At 30.9% G+C, this 25,443-nt stretch overlaps 1 long non-coding RNA gene across 1 annotated transcript in view; it reads left to right on the plus strand.

Moving 5' to 3' along the window:
* LOC149547896 (uncharacterized) overlaps positions 1 to 24,542 on the plus strand; it is a 38,138-nt gene extending 13,596 nt beyond the window's left edge. Inside the window, exon 2 of the long non-coding RNA XR_016354429.1 lies at positions 24,282 to 24,542. This is a non-coding gene — a long non-coding RNA (uncharacterized LOC149547896). The remainder of the gene's footprint in view (positions 1 to 24,281) is intronic.
* The last annotated feature ends 901 nt before the right edge of the window (positions 24,543 to 25,443 follow it).

The raw sequence follows: 25,443 nt of genomic DNA on the forward strand, positions 1-25,443 counted from the left end.
AACCTGAGGGTACGATCCCTTCTGCTACTGTGTCTGCTGAGACTACTGCTGATATTGTTTCCCCTTAGAAAAAGGAGGCTTCCTGTTTCCACCTGAGTTGTAGTTTCCCTTAGATCCTGATGTTGTAGGCGCTCCTACAAAACCTCCTTGACCAAGGTTGACACTTTGTTCTATAAGAATGGCTCGTCGTACCGCATCTTTGAGGGTTTTAGGCTCAAATACCTTAACACCCCCGATTATATGGTTGTTAATTCCTCTAATAAAGTGTTGAGTCAACTGAGCTGAATTGTCACTGAATTCCAAAAAGGACATGAGCTTGTAGAATTTTCACTCATACTCTATCATAGTCATAGAATACTACCTGAGGTTATGGAACTCATCTGCCCTTTGCTACTTCCATTCCTCTGGTAGGAATCACTTGTGAAAACTCTCTAAGAATAGCTCCCAAGTGACACTGTTCATATCTATGCCCAGCTTCTTTTTCTCAATTATCCACCAATTGGCCCTAAAATTCTCCAGATTGGTAATGGTGAATCTTTCCTTAACATTACTGTCAAAGTCCTACATAGAAAAAATACTATCAAGGGAAATAAGCCACTAATCAGCCACATACCCAGAACCCTACCCGTTAAAGGGCTTGACCTTGGATCTTGAAAAGTCCTTCATCTGAGTGGATATAATGGATCTCTGTTGATCCCTCCAAGGGCTCCTATACCTGGGTCTATGCTCTTGTTCTATCTGATGTGTTTTATGTTGATCATGAATAGGAGGTAGGTGATCAAGAATAGTATACATCATCTGCCTCAAGTTAACCTCCTCAGACTCAGCTTGGTCACCCCTATGGCTCTCTTCGTACTGCTCACTAACGTGCTCTCCTCTGCTCTCTTCATGAGCAGCCCTCCATGGATAGTGTAATGCCCCGCCAAGGAATCCAAAGAATTAACCTAGAATTTCACTAAGTTTGGTAACATTTTTTTTTTAATAACATGAGAGTAAATACCACATATAACTTGTACATAATAATGGAAGCAATAGAAATGCCCATCTAAAAGTAAACATAACATACATAACCGATTTCATTCTTTAAGAATCCCTTAACGTTGAGTTACATCTAAACTAACTAACATACATGAATCCATCTAGTATAACATCCACGTGAATAATAATGATAAGTCCAATTTTCATACATTACATTTTCAAATGCTCAATCATCCATTGTACATGTCACAGGGTATGAAGGCTTAAAAGAATATACATATGTGAAATAAGGTACATCATCCTATTCCAATCCATGATACATCAAAATAGAGATAATCACATGATACATCATCATAGAAGACATATACATCCATCATAAAGCTCAAACAAAATAAACTAAGTGCACGGTTCCTCCCAACTGTTAATAGCATCATTAGACCATCGTGGATCCTAGCCATCCCTCCGTGCGTAACATTCCAAGGCATCGAAGAAATCATCGGCTATAAACATAGTAGGAATGTCACTCCTAAAACATCCTACTAACATGCAAAGTAAAAGCATAAGATAACATCATCTAACATATGCAAATCATTAATATAAGAAACATACCAGTAAATACATCTATCATAAGGTATATCATCTATCATAATTCTCTAAGAACATAATGAAGATAAATAACAACCAAGAATACTCCAGCCACGGTGTCTCAAGCGGATCTCAAATGATAAGAGTGGAAAATACACTACCACCCGACCGCGTGATACCTAAGTGGTCCACTCCCACTGTGCTGAGGAGATAATCTCAAATCCCAAACAGGCTATCCATAACATGTATCACAAATCTCTATAGTCCAGGAATCCTAAAAGTATACTAACTCAAAGGTTCCAATCATGAAACTGACATCTACTTCCTAGAGGCACACAATGACATGTAAGAAACCTACTCTGCAAGCGGGAAAGTGTCATCACAATTATCACATACAAGTTACCCTAGTAGTTAGCTAAACTCCACGGGTCCATACTGATCTCATGCGGCCACTAGTATCCTCTCATACTGACGAGGCATACTACAGAATGCACAGTCGCAACCATGCGTTCTCACTACTCCCATCCTAGCCTGTACAAGCACTCAAGGCATGAGCGAGAACCAAAACAATTATCTTTTTATGTTCTTTTAATCTCCATTTAATGTGTAAATGTTATCACTTATTAATCAAACTTACAGTGAGTTACCCTGGTAGCCACTTAGGGCCCCGACCCCCATTGCAAGCCACTTTCTGACACTACAAGTAGATTACCTACCCTAAGCTCATGGAATCATAAATTTCAAAATCACAAAAGATAATCCATAATAAAATCATCAAATATGCATAAAAGCATCAAATATCCATAATAAGAATCATCAAATCTCCAAGATAAGAATCATCAAATCTCCATGAGCATCCGAAAAGCATCCATAGAAAATCATGACCACAACAGTTCTCTATTGGCAACTGAAGGCATCACTGATAATCATAAGTATCCATTGGTTCTCAATAACCAAAATATATCTCAAAATAAATCACCATATCCATTGGTTCTCAACAAGCAACCAAGAATATCTCAAACTCATACTGATCGAAGACTCCAAAATGGTTGAGTCAAACATGTCACAACATGACATCATCAAAAAATAAATTCACATTTCAGTCCCATCATGGTGACTAGAAAGTAATCCAAAGATAACTGATTGATGACTCAAAAATGATTAGCTCAGGTGTCTCATACACATACATCTCAGCTTCACACATGAAGACTGATGAACAATAATAATCAACAAATACAAACATTTCATAGAGCATACGATCACATTACCATGGTTGGGCTTATAAAGATCGAGACCAAATAAAATAAACATGCCAACACATTTCATAACCCCCGAGCCTCTGGTAACAATCTAAGACTGGTCAACACTAATCAACCCAAAAACCCAAAATAAGAAGCATATAGAATACACGATGCAAACACATGTTTTGGTTTACTAAATTCACATAGTTGAATCAAATGTAGAGGTTTCCTGTTTTCTATTTGCAAGTATACTTTCAAGTGTCTTAGGTTTCATCATTTGACCTACAAGTCAACCCAATTGTTCTCCGATAGCATTATCCTTCCATTATTAAGATTTACATTCTAAGAATAATTTAAAGATAAATATTCACTATACTGATCATCATTGACTTTTAATTAAATTGTTTTCTTTATTTAACTAAGATCCATATTCCAATTGATTAACTCTTCTTTAATGTTACTTCAACTTTTTAAGATAATCAAGGATCATTATTCATTATAATATAAGAAAGCCAATTATCAATCTTCGAATGAGAAGAATATAACTTTATTAAAATGATCAATTAAATCGATCAATTAATATAGCTTCACAATCCATGACCTTTTATCATTCTAATAATTTTCAATTAAGTCTTCAGCCTTTTAATTTAATCGTTACAACTAATAATCATATAATATATGAAGTCTTTATTCAAGTCATAAGACTTACCAACTTTTGATACCAATATTTTAACAATCTTGTTTAAGAATTATATCAATTAAATATCTATTACATAATTTAATTATTAATTAAATCTAATTAGCTCTAGTTAATTAATTTAATTAATAGTTGCATAACTATAGCATTGTTCCAATTAATATCAGTTGACTAATAACTAACTAGAATTCTGTAAGATTAAGGTCAATTACACAAATATTCATATTCATAGTTCAATAATAATAACTTGTTAATATTTAATAACAAGCTATGTTGGAAATCTTATCTATAATGTTCACATTTGTCATTCTTTTCAAATAACACTCTATCACACAACTTAATTATTAATATCATGGTTATGATATCAGCTCAATGAATATCAATTGATCAATTATACTTCAAATCCCAAAAATTAATATCTTTTTACAAAACTTTAATCATTAAATAATCTCCAGTAGATTAAATCTAATCGAACTATTTACACCATTATTTATTAATAGTTTGTTAGACCCAACAAACATTAATAAATAATAAACTGATCAAAACTGTTATTATTCGATCTAGAGAATCTTTACATGACTTCATTAGTTAATATTTAACTAACCCTTGACATCATTAAGGTATATCAATAGGCATTTTTAACCAATAACATAATGATTCAATCTTAATCCAATATAAATTATCATCTCACAATTATTTAATATATATTAAATAATATTTAATATACATTAAATAATATTTAATATACATTAAATAAAATCAATATTAAAATCAACCATTAGACTCCATATTCTAATTGTTCTAATAATATTTTGTCTATATAAAGATCCCTATCACAAACCAATAAGACTCATTGTAGATTTTAACATGAATAATTTTCAAATTCTTAACATTATCATCTTCATTAAATAACTCTAAAATTGTTTAATATATATTAAATAGTATTCAATATACATTATAAAAAGTCCACTATATAAACTATATTAGAATCTTTTTTCTTTTAATTTTTTCTCATTTAAAAATCTATTTACTTAGATTGACTAATAATTAATTACACTTCTACTATTAACTAATCTTAATTAAATTTGATTTAATTAGATTAGATAATAAATCATATAAAACTAATGCATATTAATAAGATTCTAATAAGGAAAGATTACTATAATATCTTTAATTCATTTCATGCTTTGATATATATTATTTTTGTGAAGTTTAAGCATTAAAAATTCTTAGTTATGAGAAATGGAGAAATATTTGTCTTTAAATAAAACAGTCACAGTATGACGGCCATATCTCCCTAATGAACCGTTGGATCGGGCTGAAATTTAAATATGCTGGAGAGGGCCAAGTTGTGCCAATTCTGAACGGAGCGATCGAATAAATTCGATCACGATAAAAAGTTATGAATGACTAAGTTCGGATCTATCCAAGAGGCAACGACAGGACAATTTGTGATGAATTAAGAATTTTCTCTTAAAATAATTGTTCTTTAAATTTACCCATTCATCCATCTAATAGGTTTGTCCATACGCATCTGAAAATATGATTTGATAGAAAGATTACATCTAATCATTCAAATTTTCAACTTACAATTTCTATTTTAATTACAAATCTTGCCTATCTAATTTCACAATATAAATTCGAACCCAAACCCGATTAAGATCTAATTATTTCTCCTAAATTGGATCTAGAATTTTTTAATTATTTTTTTCTCAACGAAATAAAATATCTAGATTCCAATTCATATCATAGATTCAATCATAGAGAAGATTCAAACACATATAACAGACACGATGAAGACAGGAATGCATGATGCGAAAATAGCATAAGTAAAATCACAATAATCTACTTGAATTCTGATGCTAATTCGCTCTTCCTTAGAAAATCCGCAGAGCAAGATCCCTTCTTTAAAGTTTTTGAGTCCTCCCATGCTCCAATTGCTCTCCACACTATATCTAAGCTTCTATGAATGCCTGAATATAGAGAGCTCTTAAGAAACCTTTGGAATGCTTCTTGAAACAGTTGTAAGGTGTCACCAACTAAGCATGGGTCTTTTCCAACCTTTTTGATGAGTCATAGAGTTATAGACACCTTGTGCTTAATTGATGCACTAACCCCTGTGTTGTTGACACATGTTAATTCTCATGCAAGCTTATAACTCCAATTTACTTTACTCTTTTCAATTTTATTTATTTATTTATTAAATCTCATGCTCTTACTTTAATAATTTCACTTTTCAATCTTAATATATTTATATTTTAAGCACATGAAATTTAGAATCTTTTAATAATTTAAATATATTTTCCACTTTTAAATTTTATTTTTCAAAAACTTTATTGCTAAAATATTTATTAGCTTTAATAATAATATTATTTAGTCATTTATTTAAAAATGAGCTCCAAATATATTATTATTAAAATAAATATTGTTACATTCCAAATTTAATATTATAACTTTTATCTTCCAATTTAATTATTCTATTTTCAAATTTAATTATTTTATTTAATTAATTTTTCAATTAATTAAATAAAATAAATATTAAAATATCATATTAATTTTTTATTTAATTAAACCATTAATTAAATCTTTTAATTAAGCTTAATTAATAGAAAATACTTCAAAGACTCACAAAGGTAAAAATACGAAAAATTCATCATAGCCAAAATACATACAAATCAAATCAAGGGGTTTATATCACGAATTACATCATCTGACGCATTCAGAGGGTACTCAATTTAGATACTTGTCCCAATTTTTCAATTAGAACAAATGGCTTAAAGGGTTGTGATTTGAACTTGAGAATTTATCTCCCCTCTCTTATCATTGAGATAATGTGATAGGGTACGCTCATCTTGGCAATTCAGGGAAGTTGATACCCAGTACCTACAACCTGCATAAAAACTATGCATGTACAAGCACAATATATACTAAACTAAATAGGCAATGGCAGGAAGTGGTGCATCATGTAGATCCCGACTAGCAGGTGACTATGACTCTCTTCCTTAACTACATCGACACACCATACAAAAGCAAACACACAAAGCAAACATGCACACCATACACATGCAAGTATGGGGTAAGTATCCATAAGAAAACGCATATGATAATAAATCATCTTACTAATCATCATTAATAACTGTAAACACTGAAAATAATCATCATACATACATGAAATGTAGAGTCTAAGTAATCTCATCGCATATCAACTAAATCCATAGCACAATATCTAATAATCTCATAATAATGTTATTAACCATCAACATGAAACTAGCTCTAAAAGAGTTTAACAATGATAACAAAATGCAAACCAAGGGCAGGCACTACATCCACCCCCCCTGGGATTAGGCTTACTCCTGGAAGCCTACCAGAATGAAAAGCTAAGATACTCACTATGTGGGTCTCATTGAACCCTTTTCCTCCTTATAGGGGAATATGATTCCACTAAGAATTTTACAACACACTTAAAGCAATATGATTCTGGTTTAATAGTAAACCGAAAATCATATCATCCAACATCATTCCTTTAACAACTACTGAAATATATCCCTTAATACATTCTAAACAAGAGCAACTTAATGCTTGCAAAGATAAATAAAAGTATACTACCTTGAAACTTAGATAAAAGATACATGTTTTGCAACTAGAATAAGTTTTCAATTTTCAGTTTTACCTTCGTTTAAGTTTTTCAGTAGAATTTTCAATTTTGAAAGCTAAGTGTTGAAGTATGAAAAATATGCAAGTAACAGTTTCAAGTTCTGTTTCAGTTCACCTAGTTTTCAAGTTTTCAGTTTGAAAGAAATACACATGATAGTTCAAAGTTTTCATTTTGTTTAACTAGTTAACAACTAGTGACATTCCAATATACCCAAAGCTTCCAATGTTGAAACTCGGGCTCTGATACCAAATGTGATGCCCCGCCAAGGAATCCAAAGAATTAACTTAGAATTTCACTAAGTTTGGTAACAATTTTTTTTTTATAATATGAAAGTAAATATAATAACGGAAGCAATAACAATGTCCATCTAAAAGTAAACATAACATACATAACCGATTTCATTCTTTAAGAATCCCTTAACGTTGAGTTATATCTAAACTAACTAATATACATGAATCCATCTAGTACAACATCCACGTGAATAATAATGATAAGTCCAATGTTCATACATTACATTTTCAAATGCTCAATCATCCACTGTACATGTCACAGGGTATGAAGACTTAAAAGAATATACATATGTGAAATAAGGTAGATCATCCTATTCCAATCCATGATACATCAAAGTAGAGATAATCGCATGATACATCATCATAGAAGACATATACATTCATCATAAAGATCAAACAAAATAAACTAAGTGCATGGTTCCTCCCAACCGTTAATAGCATTATTAGACCATCATGGATCCTAGCCATCCTTCCGTGCGTAACATTCCAAGGCATAGAAGAGATCATCGGCTATAAACATAGTAGGAATGTCACTCCTAAAACATCCTACTAACATGCAAAGTAAAAACATAACGTAACATCATCTAACATATGCAAATCATTATTATAAGAAACATACCAGTAAATACATCTATCATAAGGTATATCATCTATCATAATGCTCCAAAAATATAATGAAGATAAATACAAACTAAGAATACTCCAGCCACGGTGTCACAAGCGGATCTCAAATGATAAGAGTGGAAAATACACTACCACCCGACCACGTGGTACCTAAGTGGTCCACTCCCACCGTGCTGAGGAGATAATCTCAAGTCCCAAATAGGCTATCCATAACACATAGCACAAATTTCTATAGTCCAAAAATCCTAAAAGTATACTAACTCAAAGGTTCCAATCACGAAACTGACATCTACTTCCCAGAGGCACACAATGACATGTAGGAAACCTACTCTGTAAACGGGAAAGTGTCATCGCAATTATCACGTACAAGTTACCCTGGCAGTTAGCTAAACTCCACGGGTCCATACTGATCTCATGCGGCCACTAGTATCCTCTCATACTGACGAGGCATACTATAGAATGTATGGTTGCAACCATGCGTTCTCACTACTCCCATCGTAGCCTATACAAGCACTTAAAGCATGGGCGAGAACCAAAACAATTATCTTTTTACGCTCATTTAATCCCCATTTAGTGTGTAAATGTTATCACTTATTAACTAAACTTACAATGAGTTACCCTGGCAGCCACTTAGGGCCCCGACCCCCATTGCAAGCCACTTCCCGACACTACAAGTAGATTACCTACCCTAAGCTCATGGAATCATAAATTTAAAAATCACAAAAGATAATCCATAATAAAATTATCAAATATGCATAAAAGCATCAAATATCCATAATAAGAACCATCAAATCTCCAAGATAAGAATCATCAAATCTCCATGAGCATTCGAAAAATATCCATAGAAAATCATGACCATAACAGTTCTCTATTGGCAACTGAAGGCATCACTGATAATCATAAGTATCCATTGGTTCTTAATAATCAAAATATATCTCAAAATAAATCACCATATCCATTGGTTCTCAACAAGCAACCAAGAATATCTCAAACTCATACTGATCGAAGACTCCAAAATGGTTGAGTCAAACATGTCACAACAGACATCATCAAGAAATAAATCCACATTTCAATCCCATCATGGTGACTAGAAAGTAATCCAAGGATAACTGATCGATGACTCAAAAATGATTAGCTCAGGTGTCTCATACACATACATCTCAGCTTCACACATGAAGACTGATGAACAATAATAATCAGCAAATACAAACATTTCATAGAGCATACGATCACATTACCATGGTTGGGCTTATAAAGATCGAGACCAAATAAAATCAACATGCCAACACATCTCATAACCCCCGAGCCTCTGGTAACAACTTAAGACTGGTCAACACTAATCAACCCAAAAATTCAAAACAAGAAGCATATAGAATACACGATGCAAACACATGTTTTGGTTTACTAAATTCACATAGTTGAATCAAATGTAGAGGTTTCCTGTTTTCTATTTGCAAGTATATTTTCAAGTGTCCTAGGTTTCATCATTTGACCTACAAGCCAACCCAATTGTTCCCCGATAGCATTATCTTTTCATTATTAAGATTTACATTCTAAGAATAACTTAAAGATAAATATTCACTAAACTAATCATCATTGATTTTTAATTAAATTGTTCTCTTTATTTAACTAAGATCCATATTCCAATTGATTAACTCTTCTTTAATGTTACTTCAACTTTTCAAGATAATCAAGAATCATTATTCATTATAATATAAAAAAGCCAATTATCAATCTTCGAATAAGAAGAATATAACTTTATTAAAATGATCAATTAAATCAATCAATTAATATAGCTTCACAATCCATGACCTTTTATCATTCTAATAATTCTCAAGTAAGTCTTCAGCCTTTTAATTTAATCGTTACAACTAATAACCATATAATATCTAAAGTCTTTATTCAAGTCATAAGACTTACCAACTTTTGATACCAATATTTTAACAATCTTGTTTAAGAATTATATCAATTAAATCTCTATTACATAATTTAATTTTAATTAAATCTAATTAACTCTAGTTAATTGATTTAATTAATAGTTGCATAACTATAGCATTGTTTCAATTAATATTAGTTGACTAATAACTAACTAGAATTCTGTAAGATTAAGGTCAATTACACAAATATTCATATTCATAATTTAATAATAATAACTTGTTAATATTTAATAACAAGCTATGTTGAGAATCTTATCTATAATGTCCACATTCGTCATTCTTTTCAAATAACACTCTATCACACAACTTAATTATTAATATCATGGTTATGATATCAACTCAATGAATATCAATTGATCAATTATACTTTAAATCCCAAAAACTAATATCTTTTTACAAAATTTTAATCATTAAATAATCTCCAATAGATTAAATCTAATCGAACTATTTACACCATTATTTATTAATAGTTTGTTAGACCCAACAAACATTAATAAATAATAAACTGATCAAAATTGTTATTATTCGATCTAGAGAATCTTTACATGACTTCATTAGTTAATATTTAACTAACCCTTAACATCATTAAGGTATATCAATAGGCGTTTTTAACCAATAACATAATGATTCAATCTTAATCCAATATAAATTATCATCTCACAATTATTTAATATATATTAAATAGTATTTAATATACATTAAATAAAATCAATATTAAAATCAACCATTAGACTCCATATTCTAATTGTTCTAATAATATTTTGTCTATATAAAGATCCCTATCACAAACCAATAAGACTCATTGTAGATTTTAACATGAATAATTTTCAAATTCTTAACATTATCATCTTTATTAAACAACTCTAAAATTGTTTAATATATATTAAATAGTATTCAATATACATTATAAAAAGTCCACTATATAAACTATATTAGAATCTCTTTTCTTTTAATTTTTTCTCATTTAAAAATCTATTTACTTAGATTGACTAATAATTAATTACACTTTTTCTACTATTAACTAATCTTAATTAAATTTGATTTAATTAGATTAGATAATAAACCATATAAAACTAATGTATATTAATAAGATTCTAATAATGAAAGATTACCATAATATCTTTAATTCATTTCATGCTTTGATATATATTATTTTTGTGAAGTTTAAGCATAAAAAATTCTTAGTTATGAGAAATGGAGAAATATCTATCTTTGAATAAAATAGTCCCAGTACGACGGCCATATCTACCTAATGAATTGTTGGATCGAGCTGAAATTTAAATATGCTGGAGAGGGCCAAGTTGCGTCACTTCTGATTGGAGCGATCGAATAAATTCGATCACGATAAAAAGTTATGAATGACTGAGTTCGGGTCTATCCAAGGGGCAACGATAGGACAATTTGTGATGAATTAAGAATTTTCTCTTAAAATAATTGTTCTCTAAATTTACCCATTCATCCATCTAATAGGTTTGTCCATACGCATCTGAAAATATGATTTGATAGAAAGATTACATCTAATCATTCGAATTTTCAACTTAGAATTTCCATTTTAATTACAAATTTTGTCTATCTAATTTCACAATATAAATTCGAACCCAAACTCGATTAAGATCTAATTATTTCTCCTTAATTAGATCTAGAATTTTTTTATTGTTTTCTTCTCAACCAAATAAAATATATAGATTCCAATTCATATCATAAATTCAATCATAGAGAAGATTCAAACACATATAACAGACACGATGAAGATAGGAATGCATGATGCGAAAATAGCATAAGTAAAATCACAAGAATCTACTCAAATTCTGATGCTAATTCACTCTTTCTCAGAAAATCCGCAGAGCAAGCTCCCTTCTTTAAAGTTCTTGAGTCCTTCCATGCTCCAATTGCTCTCCACGCTATATCTAAGCTTCTATGAATGCCTGAATATAGAGAGCTCTCAAGAAATCTTTGGAATGCTTCTTAAAACAGCTGTAAGGTGTCACCAACTAAGCATGGGTCTTTTCCAACTTTTTTGATGAGTCATAGAGTTATAGACACCTTGTGCTTAATTGATGCACTAACCCCCGTGTTATTGACACATGTTAATTCCCATGCAAGCTTATAACTCCAATTTACTTTACTCTTTCCAATTTTATTTATTTATTTATAAAATCTCATGCTCTTACTTTAATAATTTCACTTTTCAATCTTAATATATTTATATTTGAAGCACATGAAATTTAGAATCTTTTAATAATTTAAATATATTTTCCACTTTTAAATTTTATTTTTCAAAAATTTTATTGCTAAAATATTTATTAGCTTTAATAATAATATTATTTAGTCATTTATTTAAAAATGAGCTCCAAATATATTATTATTAAAATAAATATTGTCACATTCCAAATTTAATATTATAACTTTTGATTAACTAATTTAATTATTTTATTTTCAAATTTAATTATTTTATTTAATTAATTTTTCAATCAATTAAATAAAATAAATATTAAAATATCATATTAATTTTTTATTTAATTAAACCATTAATTAAATCTTTTAATTAAGCTTAATTAATAGAAAATACTCCAAAGACTCACAAAGGTAAACATACAAAAAACCCATCATAGCCAAAATACATACAAATCAAATCAAGGGGTTTATATCACGAATTACATCATCTGACGCATTCGGAGGGTACTCAACTTAGATACTTGTCCTAATTTTTCAATTAGAACAAATGGCTTAAAGGGTTGGGATTTGGACTTGAGAATTTATCTCCCCTCTCTTATTATTGAGATAATGTGATAGGGTATGCTCATCCTGGCAATTCAGGGAAGTCGATACCCGGTACCTGCAACCTGCATAAAAACTATGCATGTACAAGCACAATATATACTAAACTAAACAGGCAATGGTAGGAAGTGGTGCATCGTGTAGATCCCGACTAGCAAGTGACTATGACTCCCTTCTTTAACCACATTAGACACACCATATGAAAGCAAACACGCACACCGTACACATGCAAGTATGAGGTAAGTATCCATAAGAAAACACATATGATAATAAATTATCTTACTAATCATCATTAATAACTGTAAACACTGAAAATAATCATCATACATACATGAAATGTAAAGCCTAAGTAATCTCATCACATATCAACTGAATCCATAGCACAATATCTGATAATCTCATAATAATGTTACTAACCATCAACATGAAACTAACTCTAAAAGAGTTCAGCAATGATAACAAAATGCGAACCAGGGGCAGGCACTACAAATAGACTCATGGACACTAATATCTCTACCACATCTACGACCTCTTCCACAGCCTCTACCATGGCCTCTAATAGAAGACCTTGTCCCAAATACCATCCTGGAACAATATTCAAGATACAAGATACTATTACAACCATAAGGCATGCTACTTGTATAGCATAAAAGGCACAAGTTTACAAATAGACTAAGTTCAATTTTTTTAGTTTTGCCTATGTTTAGGTTTAAGTACGATTTTCAGTTTTGAAAGCTAAGTGTTGCATATGCAAGTAATAGTATTAAGTTCTTTTTTAGTTCACCTAGTTTTCAAGTTTGAAAGAGATACACATAATAGTTCAAAGTCCTTGTTTTGTTCCAAAATACTCAAAGCTTCCAATGTAGAAATTCTGGCTCTGATACCAAATGTAATGTCCTGCTAAGGGATCCAAAGAATTAACCTAAAGTTTTACTAAGTTTGGTAGTATTTTTTTTTTTTTAAACATGAAAGTAAAACATATTCATAACATAGTAGCAAAAGCAATAACATCATTCAACTGAAAGTAAACATAAACATACATAATGGGTTACATTCTTCAAGGATCCCTTAACATTGAATCACATCTAAATCAATTAATATTAATTTCCATCTAACATCTATAAAATAATAATGAAAAGTTCAATGTCCTGAAATTACATTTTCGATTGCTCGATCATCCACTGTACATGCCATAGGGTATGAAAGGCTTAAAAGAATATACATCTATGAAAATAAAGTACATCATCATCCTAATTCTAACCCATGATGCAATAAAGTAAATGTAATCACATGACATACATGATACATCATCATAAAAGATATAAAAATCCATCATAAAAGTTAACCATATATCATCAAACATAATTAACTAAGTGCACGGTTCCTCTCAACCATAAATAGCATCATTAGACCATCATGAGCCCTAGCCATCCCTCCATGTGTAACATTCCAAATCACCAAAGAGATCAACGGTATTAACATAGTAGGAATGTCACTCCTAAATCATACTACATCATATGAAGAAAAGAAATCTAACATGCAAAGTAAAGCATAAGATAACATCATCTAACATATGCAAATCATCAATGTAACGATACGTGTCCATCATCAAAATCAAAGAATGCATCAACCATAGTATCTCAAATGGATCTCAAATGATTAGAGTGAAGAAGCACTACCACCCAACCACGTGGTACCTAAATGGTCCACTCCCACCACGCTGAGGAGATAATCTGAAGTCCCAAAATAGGTTATCAAACCACATAGCACAAACACTTTCTAAGTCCAAGAATCCTAAAAGTATACTAACTCAAAGGTTTCATTCACAAACTGACATCTAATCCCAAAGGCACAACAAAGACATGTAGGAAACCTACTATGCAAGTGAGAAAGTGTCATCGCACGGATCACGCTAGAGTTACCCTGGTAGTCTCCCAATAGACCTTGACCCCCTAGTGATCCCTAAGCGGCCACTAGCATCCTCTCATACAGACAAGGCATACTATGGAGTACAAGGTTGCAACCAAGCATTCTCTCTACTCTCATCCTAGTCTATACTAGCACTTGAGGCATGGACGAGAACAAACAATTATCTTATTAAGTTCATTAAGTTAGTATTAGGTGTAATGTTTTCACTTATTAAAATAACTTACAATGAGTTACCCTGGCAACCTCTTAGGGCCCCTATCCCCATTGCAAGACACTTTTAGACACTACAAGTAGATAACCTACCCTAAGCTCATGGAATCATAAATCTCAAAATCACCACAGTCCTATACAAGAAATTAGAAAAATACCAAAAGATAAACCATAAAAGAGCATCAAATCTCCATGAGCAACTGAAAAGCATCCTTAGATAATCATGACCACAATAGTTTTCTATTGGCAACTGAAATGTCAATGATAATCACAATATCCATTGGTTCTTAACAAGAAATAAAAAAGTATCTCAAAATAATACTAATCGGAGACTCCAAAATGGTCAAGTCAAAACATGTCACAACATGACATCATCAAGATCAGATAAACAATTCAATCCCATCAAGGTGACTGGAAAGTAATCCAAATACAACTGATCGATACTCATAAAAGGTTACATATGTCACAACTTATACAAGAAGATCGAATACAATATCAATCAGCATGCCATCACATAACCATGGTTGGGTTTATAAAAAAAGAGATCAAAAGACATCATCATGACATCACAATCATAACCACGAGCCTCTGGTAGACGTCCTACAATTGGTCAACAAACTAGTCAACCTAAAACCTAAAACAAGAAGCATAGAGAAAACACAAAATGCAGCACATGTTTCGGTTTGTTTAAAAATTACATAGTTGAATTAAGTGTGGAGGTCTTAGTTTTTGTTTTCAAATTAGATATTGAGTGGAGAAATTTATACATTTACCTAACCCATATGTATGTTTGGTAGATAAAAATACTTTCCCCATAACCCATTAAATCAATATTTTAAGATATAATATTTGAAAAAGACCCCCATCGTGTTCACATAGAAAATTCAATGCAAACAAATACAATTTATCATCCTTCGTTTAAACATGATTGAATTTGATTTATATTATTAAAATGTTATAAAATGATTAATTAATTAAGGAAATATTTCATTAATCAAATTTTATTTATAAATATATATTAATTAATATTATATAACATTTAATATTATATAATAATTAATATTTAATAATATACATAATAATCATTAATTAAAAATTATTAATATTTATAACATTAAACGAAATTCTTTTTAAATCGATACATAAAAATAAAATTTGAAACGCATTATATATAGTGTTTGTTTTAAAAGGCCGCCGCCTTTATGGTGGAGGTCGACAACCCTGCCTCTTGTCGTAGGACCTGCGACTGTAGGCGCGAAAGCCGTGGCCGGTCATGGGGTACAGGCTTCACCCTCCCTTATTCAATATAATTTTTAAAATTTTTTTATAACACTTTTCATAAAAACATTTTCTTTACCACATGCGATTCAGAATTATATATTATATATAATTAAAAATTATTAATATTTATAACATTAAATGAAATTCTTTTTAAATCGATACATAAAAATAAAATTTGAAACGCATTATATATAGCATTTGTTTTAAAAGGCCACCACCTTTATGGTGGAGGCCGTGCGGCCCTGCCTCTTGTCGCAGGACCTATGACTGTAGGCGCGGAAGCCGTGGCCGATCATGGGGTACAGGCTTCACCCTCCCTTATTCAATATAATTTAAAAAAAAAATTTATAACGCTTTTCATAACAACATTTTCTTTACCACATGCGATTCAAAATTATATATATATATATATATATATATATATATATATCTCCACTGCATTTTTTTAAATAAACACACACACACACATATATGTATATATGTATATGTATATACGTATATACGTATATGTGTATATATATATATATCTCCACTACATTTTTTTTAAATAAACACACATATATATGTATATATGTATATGTGTATATGTATATATATATGTACACACACACACACACACACACACACATGTATATGTATGCAGATTTTATATATATAAAAAGAGAAAATATACCTTTTTCAAATCGATGAATTAAAAATTTCTCCTAAAAAGTAATTGTTCTCTAAATTTACCCATCAATTTTTTAAATAGGTTTGTCCATATGCATCTGAAAACCCTAGCCTCATAGTTTCCTTAGATCTATGCATATGAAAATTTCTTAGATAGATTTTAACTACCCAAGACAAAATGCATACAACCAAGATATGAAAATCCTCAGAAAGCATTCAGAAGACACGAAGAAGACAGGAAGTGCAAGAAGTGAAATATCATATGACAAAATCACAAGTGTCTACCTAGACACTGATGCTAAATCACTTCTCCTTAAAATCCACAGAGCAAGCTCCTTCTCCAACATTCTCAGGTCCTCCAAAAATGCTCGCTAAGCTTCTAGGAGTGCCTCAATATAAAGAAATCTCAGGAAGCACCTAGAATGTCTTTAGAAACAACCAGAAGGCGTTAACAACTAAGAATGAGTCTTTTCCAACCCTTTAGATGAGTCACAAGGTTGGAGACACCATGTGCTTAATTTGTGCGCTAACTTCTATGTTGTTGACATATGTGCAATCAAGAGGTGCATTTACTCCTAGGTAGACTTATAACTTTTATTTTAATTCTTTTATCTTTTCTATTATTATTATTAATTTTAATTTCTTTAATTCTTTTTCTCAATTAATTCCCTATTTATTTAATTAAAATCAAAATATCTAAAGATCATGATATTATATTAATTTTTTTAAAATAATTAAATTATTAATTAAATCTTTTTAATTTAAGACTTAATTAATAGAAAATTCACCATAGATCTCCAAGATAAAATATGAAAACCCATCATAGAACAATCCATACAAAATCAGTCTAAAGAGTTAACAATCATGAATTATGTCATCCGACACATTCGAAAGGTAAAATATCTCAAATACTTGTCCTACCTTTTTAGGTCAAATGGTTTAAGGGCTTAAGGTTTGGACTTGAGAATTTATCTCCCCTCTCTTACCATTGAGATAGTGTGATAGGGTATGCTCATCTTAGCAATTCAGGAAAGTTGATACCCAGTACCTGCAACCTGCATAAAAATCATGCATGTACATACAATACATACATACATACATACATACATACATACATACATATATATATATATGCTAAGCTAAATAGGCAATGGCAGGAAGTGGTGCATCGTATAGATCCCGACTAGCAGGTGACTACGACTCCCTTCCTTAGCCACATCAGAAATGCCATACAATAAGAGAACAAACATGAACACCATATACATGCAAGTATGGGGTAAGTATCCATAAGAAAACACATGTGATAATAAACCATCTAACTAATCATCATCAATAACTAGAAGCAATGTAATAATCATCATGCATACATGAAATATAGAGTCTAAATAATCTCATCATATATCAACTGAATCCATAGCACAATATCTGATAGTCTCAAAACAATGCTACTAAGCATCAACATAGGACTGGCCTAATAGAGTTTGACCATGATAGCAACAATGTGTCCAAAAAAATGTAAATGAGGCCAGGCAAATTTATAGTATTAATTTATATTACAGATTAATTTATTTGTAAGTTTTTAATGAAATGGAAACGTTGTTACTCTTTTTTCAATTGGGAGAATCATGATTGTTGTGCAATTTTGACATGGGTCAATGATTTCCATATGCAAGAAGCTCTGAGAATGTATACATGGGAGCTTGTGCTATCCATATTACATGTCAAACACCTATAGTTTTCTTTTCATGTGGTTCAAATGTTTGAGTGGCCATTTCTTGCTTTTTATAGTGTTGCATGTTGAATTGGTGGAGGTAAGTACCCATCCTAATTTTATTCAATGGGGTCTATGTAGTAACCATCCTAATTTTATTCAATGGGGTCTATTAATGTAACATGTATTAGTTTCTTAAATGTGTTAATGAAATGAAAAAGGATTTTCTTGCAATTAGTATTTGTATGCCCATAGAAATTGCATTTTGTTTCCTTTTATTGCTATACTAGGTTACTATTTATTACTGTAATCTGACTAGAAATGAACTTGGGAGGTGGATCTCTAGCTTTTGAAGAGAAGTAAAGTGCCCTATTGTTCTATTCAGAGCTGGTTGTGCTAAAACCACCCTCAACAGTAACCAACTCTGAATAGAACAATAGGCCACTCTGTGGAGCCTAAGAATCGCTGTAGAGCCATGGCATGCTTATTGAAAATATTATCAGCATATACAAAATGCTAAACATATTTGATATGGCACTCTATGGAGCCCGAGAATCATTGTGGAACAATGGCATACTTATTGAAAATATTATCAGCATATACAGAATACTGAACATATTTGATATGGCACTCTATGGAGCCCAAGAATCACTATGGAGCCATGACATACTTATCAAAAATATTATCAGCATATACAGAATGCTAAACATATTGGTAGGGAACTTTAATTTCATTATTTATAGGGTTACTATTTATTACTGTAATCTGTCTACTCCTCTTACAAAGTTAGAGATCCAACTCAAAGGTTCGCAATCATATCCTATACATGACTATGTTAGGTAGCTAGAAGGCATGTATGATTTGTTAACAAGGGGGTACTTAAGGGTAAAAATTCAAGTATGAACAAAGATCAGCAATCAGATGAATTAGGAACACAGAACATGAAAACCTTTATAATTGTTAATCAGTGTCCAAACTTCATTTTACCTATAAATGTCCCCTTGTTAACAAATCATGACTGGAAAGGAACTTGGGAGCTCGATCTCTAGCTTTTCAAGAGAAGTAGAGTGCCCTATTGTTCTATTCAGAGCTAGTTGTGCTAAAACCACCCTCAACTAACTGCCATTAGTGCTACTTTTTACTACGATAATTTTTCAGCAGATATAATTAGTCTTGGAAACAAGAAAAATATTAGTGATAAATTGATAGTGACTATGGATGCATAATTAGGAACAACAATTTCATATTAGCATATGTCTAGGACTTGTGATTCTTTACACTTGTGAAAATATCTTAAAACATAGATTTCACAACTGTGATAGTCCTGTCTGCCAATCATATTACATTTATCAAAGAAAGAATAATAATGACATAATAATATTGTCTTGAAAATAGAATAAAGAAAAAATTTAAGTGACAATATTGTCTTGCAGATATGATGGGACAGGGTCTAGTTTTCTAGTCAAGTTTATTGATCCATATTTCATGGGTGGTAGTTTACGCAAATTCATCTCTTATGATAATGAGTAGGATAGTTGGCATTCATCGCATCTAAGTGATGCTAAAAAAGGTGAAGCACTAGAGGTCAGCTTGACTACAGGTCAGCTTGACTATGCAAGCTTCCTTTGGTTAAAACCACTCTTCTTGTAACCTCATTTGCAAGCAGGGTGCAACCAACCCATTTGCAAGTAGAGTGACTTTAACCATAGACACAACTTCATAGTTAAGTATGCTTAACTAGGAAGTCCCGATGCCTAGCCCTATTCTATTCATTGTTGTGAGAGATAGATTTGTGTAAACCACTACTCATGAAATATCAATCAATGAGTTTGACTCAAAAACTACACATTATAATTTTTATACAAATGGGTTTCTATCTGAGTATTGGGAATGTAAAATGTATGGTGGGTATCTTGTTGCTGCTTTGGTAGAGATTTCAAGTTTTAAATCTTTTGAAATAGCTCTGTTATGGATTCTGAGTTATCTTGAGTTTTGGGATGGAAATAGCTCTGCTCTGGATTGTGTGTACCTTATGGTGGGTATCTTGCTGCTGCTTTGGTAGAGATTTCAAGTTTTAAATCTTCTGAAATAACTCTGCTCTGGATTCTGTGTACCTTTAACTTCTTTTTCTAATCTTATATGAATAAATAGCCATATGAAATGAATGTGATATGAAATAATATGACTTTGATCTGATCTACCAACTAATTTTTCCAAGACTTTTGGAAAACATGGTAAAATATAGTAACATATTTTACAGCTGAATGATGAATCAAAATTGCAAACAAGCAAAGTGAGTGTTGGTGAGATACAAGATTGCTTTGCTTCTACAATACACGTTGATTTTGAAAAGTGTATCTCTCACTTTCTTGATTCACCTCAAGCCTAGAAATTCAATTTTAGATATCTTTGAGGAATTCTGTGAAATAGTTCAGATTGATATTCATACCCATATTTACTACATTTTGTGCCTCTATATTTACTGTAATCTTCCTTTCCTCTATGCTTTTAATTGATATTTGTACCATGTTCATATTCTATTGATGTAGGGTAGTTGTCTAATAGCATAAATGACATTCAAATTGCCTTGCTGGGGTAGCAAGTAACCTCGCACACATCTGTCTTTAGCTCTTGATATAATTCTATGTCCTAATGATGACAATGAATTATTTTTTGGAAGCATTGCAGCTACCAATCCATTGCTAAATATGTCATTTGCCAATCTTTTGACAAGCATAGATGAGGATCTTTGGGTGATAGCGATTCATTCATCACCTAGAAATACAAAATTAGTTTGGACAAGAGACATGGAGCAAAAATTGTTGGATTTGCTCCATGAGCAAGTTCAGTTAGGTAGAAAAGGTGAAGGTGGGTTTCGAAAAGAAGCTTGGATTGCCATCGAAAGGAGGTTCAACGAAGACATGAAGATGAATCTAGGAAGGGAAAACTTTAAGAACAAATTAAAAACATGGAAACAAGGCTACAAAATTATGAAAGAATTGAGAAATATGAGCAGATTTGCATGGAATGAGAGTACACAATGTGTTGACGCTGATGATATTGTATGGGAAGAGTTATTGAAGGTAATGTAGTCTTGACAATATTTTTATGTAAGTAAATTATCTCTTTATTAATTGTAATAAAATACATATATCTAATTCCTTTTTCATCATATAGAGGAGGGATTTCAAAAATGCCAGAGTGTACAAGAGGCAGTCATTCCTCTATTTCAGTGACTTAGTAGTCATTATTGGGAATGACATGGTAGATGGAACTAAAGCTACAGTAGCCACAGAGACTGAAGATGGTTACCTTTTTGATGAGGTTGTTGACCTTGATGATGATAGGGAATTTAATATGCCCATGGTTGACACTTCCACTGTAGATGAAGAGTTTGTTAATGGAAATATCAAGAAGGCCAAAGAAGAGGAAGGCAAGCATGGCTTCCTCTTTGGATGTTATCTATGAAAGCATATAGGACATACATATGGGCATGAAGGAGGCTCACAATGTCAAAGTTGACAAAGGATAAATTAAGCAAGATATAACGGCTGCATTTGCAGCCCTCAAAGCCATACTTGGAGTAAGTCAAGAGACTTTGGTTGTTGCATATGACACTTTTACTTCCGAACCTATGAAAGCATGGGGTTTCCTATAGATGAGTGTAGAGGATAGGGAATATTATGTGAGATATAAGTTTGGAGGATATCACTGATATCCCAACTCTTCACTTTAAGAAGCTTTATCATAAGAACACTCACATCTATTCAATGACCCATATTTGATATGGGACCTTCTATATTTTGAGACTACAAAATGACTCATATTTGATATGGGACCAACTAGTTTTTTAGACTATGAAATGAATCATATTTGATATGGGACCTCCTATTTTTTGAGACTATGAAACTTACCATTTTTTTGAAGAAATTTAATGAATCATATTTTTTAGCACTGCTATAGCTTCTTCATTCGTTGTGTCAAATTTTGATATTGCTGTCTTATCTAATGATAATGATTTAGAAACATTTTTAGTAATACTTTAATTCTTTAAAATAGTTGATATAAATTCAATGCAACTATTATAAATACTATTTTGTCTTGTTGAAGTTGAGTCAAGTACATTGGAGGTTTTAGTTTATTAACTCCTTTAAACTCTTTGTTGAAACTTCTCTACAAGGTTGGCATTATTGGGTACTACTGGTGTATTTCCATGATTAGATTGTCGTATCCTTCATTTCCATTATTATACTTAACTTATTATTATCTTTTGTTGGTTTTGCTTCTAGGTTTTTAAACTATTCTTCACACTGGAACAAATTGCGGTACTATTAACAATCTGGTCTAAGTGATCTATAACTAATTATTTTGTAACTTTGTCAAGAATAGAAAGGTGGTATTTTTAAAGTAGTTTTTTTGGTTTGTATCAATAGGTGGTTTACATTTTTGTCTATTCTATCACAGGTGAACACGTATATTTCATGTTAATTAAAATAGTACAACAACAGTTTGTAGATTGGTGGTCTCAGTTTTAACACATTTGACAAGTTACGTTTATGTTTATGGTTGGCATTCTATTGCTAGATTATGCTTGTATGATTGCCTAATTTGATTTCCATGTTCTCTCTATATATCCTAATTTTTTATCCTATGCATGTGATTTAGAATCGTTTCGTGGAATCATTATGTTTGGAGGTTAGATCTTAGTTTATGACATGTTGTGATTTATAAATGCCTTTTTAAAACCACTGTAGTAGTAGCAGTTTTCAAGTCATTGGTCTCAATTTTAATACATTTGTCAAGTTTGATGTATGTATTTGGTTTGCATTTTGCTACTTGGTAATGTTGGTATGAAATTTGCTTTGGGGTTTTCAAGCAAGGTGGGTTTAATTGTGAATGAAACTCTGTAGTTAAGTATGTTCAAATTAGAATAGTACTGCTACATACTTTTATTGCCTTGGCAACTGAGATTCATAGTTCTCCATAGTAGGTTTCCACAGTAGGTTTTTTAAAGTTGATCTTTGAATCTATCTAATTTCAAGTATTTGAATTATTTTGCAAGTGTTTGGCAAAGGGTTGTCTCTCTCTTCTTTCAACACTAGTATCAGAGCCAAAATGTTTTGAGTGTGTAGGAAATCTCACTAGACGAAGGTAGTGTGAAGTAATCCAACAATTTGCTGTAATCCATTACAATGGGCAAGCAAAGCCATGGCTAGACATAACATTTCCACAACTAAGACATATTTTGTTAAGTGTTGCAGCATAGTGATTGCAATGGAGAATTACCTACTTGGTTGTGTACATTTTCTCTCATTTCAGTGAAACAGTGTCTATATCCATGGATAATCATGTGTCAAAGTTTGTAAGTCATGACGTATTTGCATTGCTAGTAGGATTGGACTAAGAAGTCACAACATAGTCCATTGAATACAAATATTAGAATATATTTTACACTTTTTTTTTGTAATATCCCATTACATTTTTTTATTATTTATATAGGGTAGATGGATACGAAAACTTTACCAATGTGTCAATGTGGTTTTGGAACTGTAGCAATAAAGACTCCACGTATAGAGAATGATTCTAGGCACAATTTTTTGTGTTGTCCAGATAAAAAAAAGGTTTTTACTAATCTTTTATATGTTTAATTTTTATTTCATTATTGTGGCAATCCCTAATGTAGTTTTCGAATGCAGGGGGACAATGGCTGCAATTTCTTCAAGTGGGTCAAGGATGGCTTGTCTATGTCAGCCACATCAAAACCTATCGAAGAAGAAAGAAACGATTGCAAGTTGTGTATTGTGCGGGAGACATCTGCTAGGGAGATTGGTTTAATGGCCAAATATGAAATCATGTTTCAACGTAGTCTTAATTTTGTTCTAGTTTTTATAAACACACTATTGGTGATGGTGATTCTTATTTTACTAATGTTATGACTATTTTTTTGTAAAGAACAATTATGATCATGGAGACTTAGACCATTTTGTTTATAACAATTATGATCATGGAGACATAGACCATTTTTTTGTAAAGAAGAATTATGATCATGGAGACTAAATCTTTTTTGATTTCATTTATAACAATTATGATCATGGAGACTATAAATCTTTTTTGATTTTGTATATAAACGATGAGTAAATTTTACTAATTTGAAGAGTATATTATTGCGTATAACATTTTTTTTTTAATCCATTCATGTAAAAAATGTATAAATTAATTTCTTATTAAATTCATTAGATAACATAGAATTAAAAAAATAAATTTCTTTACTAATAAGTTGAAATAATTAACCAAATCCATTTATTTGAAAAATGTCAAAATAAATTAATTTCTTATTCATTTCATTGAATAAAATAGAATTAAAAAAATAATTTTCTTTACAATAAGTTGAAATAATTAACCAAATCCATTCATTTAAAAAATGTCAAAATAAATTAATTTATTATTAATTTAATTGAATAAAATAGAATTAAAAGATTGTTTTCTTTACAATAAGTTGAAATAATTAACCAAATCCATTCATTTAAAAAATGTCGATATAAATTAATTACTTATTAATTGCATTGGATAAAATAGAATTAAAAAAAATTATTTTCTTTACTAATAAGTTGAAATAATTAACCAAATTCATTCATTTAAAAAAAGTTGAAATAAATTAATTTCTTATTAATTTCATTGAATAAAATAGAATAAAAATATATTTTCTTTACAATAAGTTGAAATAATTAACCAAATATAATAATATATTAAAACAAATAAAATATATTAAAATAGAAACTTAATTGTATTCCAATTCCAATTTCTCTCAACCAAACAGGAGAATAACATATTCCTAGTCAAATACTAGACGAACCAAAC

Source organism: Cupressus sempervirens, chromosome 7 (genome assembly GCF_028749045.1).
Source record: "Cupressus sempervirens isolate cs-2001-9-10 chromosome 7, ASM2874904v1, whole genome shotgun sequence".
Lineage (NCBI taxonomy): Eukaryota > Viridiplantae > Streptophyta > Pinopsida > Cupressales > Cupressaceae > Cupressus > Cupressus sempervirens.